We start from the raw sequence: 2,980 nt of genomic DNA, 5'->3' as shown, positions 1-2,980 counted from the left end.
GTCGACCGCAACAATAGGATTATATTTACGTGCACTGTATAGAATCTGTCTCTTATACACATCTAGCGCAAACATCATCACCAAAATTAGGTGCTCAAGATCGTATATGTATATATGTATATGTATATATGCATATGTATATTTGTGTATAATGTATTTCATACAAAAATAAAAATTACCCAGGTTTACTGTAGCCTGCTCCATGCTACACAAGAGCATAAGCTGCAGTCAACTTGACAGCCATCTTGAATTAGATTACCACAAAGGCAGATGAAAGTGGAAACATTATACATTCATTACCATGGAGAACTGCTTATCGGACAGCACTATTATATGCGTGCCTTATACGAACAAAGGAAAACTTAATCTTCAATGATAAATAGGTTATGATGGGCAGGAAGCAGACAGTGTGATAACAGGGAGCGGGGTCTGTCCATATGTGGTCGTGATGTGATGTCATCATGACCATATTTAGGTATGTCACATGTATTTGTAATATAAAATTTGAGAATCTGGACAAAGCATTTGGAGAAGATTGTATGTAATCAAGACATGTTTTGTCTGTATGTATTAAAATATGGAAAAACCCTATAAAAAAAAACAAAAGAAAGAAAGAAAAAGAAAAAAAAAAACACCCAAAATGCTTCAGAGGTTATTTTTAGGCAGCTAGAAAAAACAAATTTTTTAGCAGGGGAATTCCCCCAGACCCCCTAAGTTGCTGTTTCCTCAATCACTTTCGGTCCCCTTTCAAAACACCTCTGGATCCACCCCTGAATATTACGAGAATCAAAGAAATGTGAATTGTGTTTTAATGAATGGCCTGTGGTATGAGGTTGGAGACTTGTAAATCTTTTCTCCAATTCTTATTAGTATGCTATCAAAATGATTCAGTAACGCTAATTTATTTCTCTTTAAAAATTTCTTATATTCATTACCATGATCCAATGAGGTTATTCAAAGAACAGAAATATTAATATTTTTTCAAACAAAATTTAATTCATGTAAATTTTACCTAAAATTTAAGCAACTCCTCCCTGGCTATATTGTTGTTGATTGTTGGTGAAGGGGCTATTTTTCCCTGTTAATATCTGTATGTGCCTTAGCATAGGCCACCTTCACAAAGCTAAAAAGCAGAATTTTGATTGAGGACAGGGATGTAATTATAGTAGGTGGGGCCACCCGGCCCTGAAGTTTTCCACCCAGTCTAAAGCTAATTTCATGGCCTTCCACCCACCCTTATTAACCCACTTACTATCTAGGGTTTACCAATGTTATCAGGCACCCAGTCAGAATATCTATTCCCACCCTTAGTTTTCATTAGCTACAACCCTGTGAGGGGTACAGTTATGGGGGAAATAATGGAGTGAGTGTGATGAGTGCATATGCAGCCCCCAAATCAAAAAAGGGAAACACTTTTAAGACAGTCATAAATGTACAGAATATAAAACTTGTTATTTGCTATAATAAATAAATATACCACACTGTTGGCAAAAAAATAAACCCGAGCCAACTGGCTTCCCCCAAGACCTCAATTTGTCTTACTTTGCCCAGCCCCCACCCATCTCCCCTCCTCCATTTTGTCATTCTTAACGCGTCCTACGAAATTCTTACGAGACAGCACCTGTCTCTTATACACATCTAGATGTGTATAAGAGACAGCACATATCCACACCCAGAAAGGGCACTACAAACTTCACCCACAATCGGATTCATGCACGAAATTGTACAGCCATGTGGAGCACTGCAGTCATAAACACATTGATATAATCAGGTAAAGTACTGTATGTAGTATATTTGGAGTCTTAGTCGTCACACTAGGCGTACACCGTGTCAACAGAAGTGTACACAGGTAGGCCCAGGGAGTTGTTGTTATAGTGACTATAACAACTCCCTGGTAGGCCTAAATTGAAAGAGAAACGCCGAACTCGTTTTTTTTTTAAATCAATATTATAATCACGACCAACTGCTAAACAACCAGGTGGCATGAAAGAATAAACCTCAGCAAAGGATGCTATAAATATTATAAATTTATGATAAAATTACATCATCATATGAACATGTAACTCACCTGATGAATTTGGCCTAAAACGAGGCCTACAGCAGGAGCGGCATGCTATCACCTGTGTCCTGAAAGAGACAGGTTCCCTTCGTTCGCACACTAGCAGCAAAACTAAAGTTGTTTGCTACAATTACAAGGTGTAATTTAGTGTAAAATCCATCAATTGGTGATTAAGCCATGTCGACCGCAACAATAGTATTATATTTACGTGCACTGTATAGAATACAGATGGACCATTCTCATCCTCCACCAAGAGAATCGTAAGCACGGATTATAATAATATTGTGCACTGAACCGTGCAAGATTGATCCATCCATTCTGAAGGTAATTTTCAGGTAATTATTGTTTAGCAAATTATTTTAAAATAAAGATTTATCAATCAAAACTATTAACAGACAAAATTAAAAGAATATATGTTAATCGTTTTGATTGGTATCATGTAGCACATCTGTAATTAAAGTACATATTGCATTTTGTATAATTAACTATTCTCCTACTGATAAATGATTTAACCCACCCAGACGAATGTCATAGTCCACGTTGTCAAAAGTACAGTCTAGGCCTATAATTAGTATTAATTAGAAAATAAGGATTACCGCATTATACACAGACAACCTGTGACATCGCTTACTGGTTTCCCCGTGCTTTAATTGTCAGTTGATGAGTTGTTGATTAGTGATTGGTTTAAAGGACACGTCATAATGCCATCCCTGTATAGTAGGCGGAAGCATAATAATACCCAACGATATATATTTTAAAATTTATCTTAATCAACTTCATTCAACGAGGGTGACCATACCCTAACATCAATGCTGAATTAAACGGACCCACTAAATAATGATGATAATGATGGGTGCAGGATGAACCCAGGACCCTACGATTGGAAGACAAGCACCTGTTTTCATCGATACGATATTTGGC

At 36.9% G+C, this 2,980-nt stretch overlaps 1 protein-coding gene across 1 annotated transcript in view; it reads right to left on the bottom strand.

The window, feature by feature from the left end:
• Positions 1-2,314, bottom strand: part of LOC117123793 (major facilitator superfamily domain-containing protein 6-like protein B) — a 10,253-nt gene extending 7,939 nt beyond the window's left edge. The window contains exon 1 of the mRNA XM_033269810.1: positions 2,069-2,314. The gene's annotated coding sequence lies outside the window, so the exon portion shown is untranslated. The remainder of the gene's footprint in view (positions 1-2,068) is intronic.
• Positions 2,315-2,980: the final 666 nt, after the last annotated feature.

The sequence above is a fragment of the Anneissia japonica genome, unplaced genomic scaffold (genome assembly GCF_011630105.1).
Source record: "Anneissia japonica isolate Jap-2015-1 unplaced genomic scaffold, ASM1163010v1 scaffold287629_len218694_cov150, whole genome shotgun sequence".
Classification (NCBI taxonomy): Eukaryota; Metazoa; Echinodermata; class Crinoidea; order Comatulida; family Comatulidae; genus Anneissia; species Anneissia japonica.
Note: the sequence above shows the minus strand (reverse complement) of the source record. Positions and strands in the feature narration are given on the sequence as shown.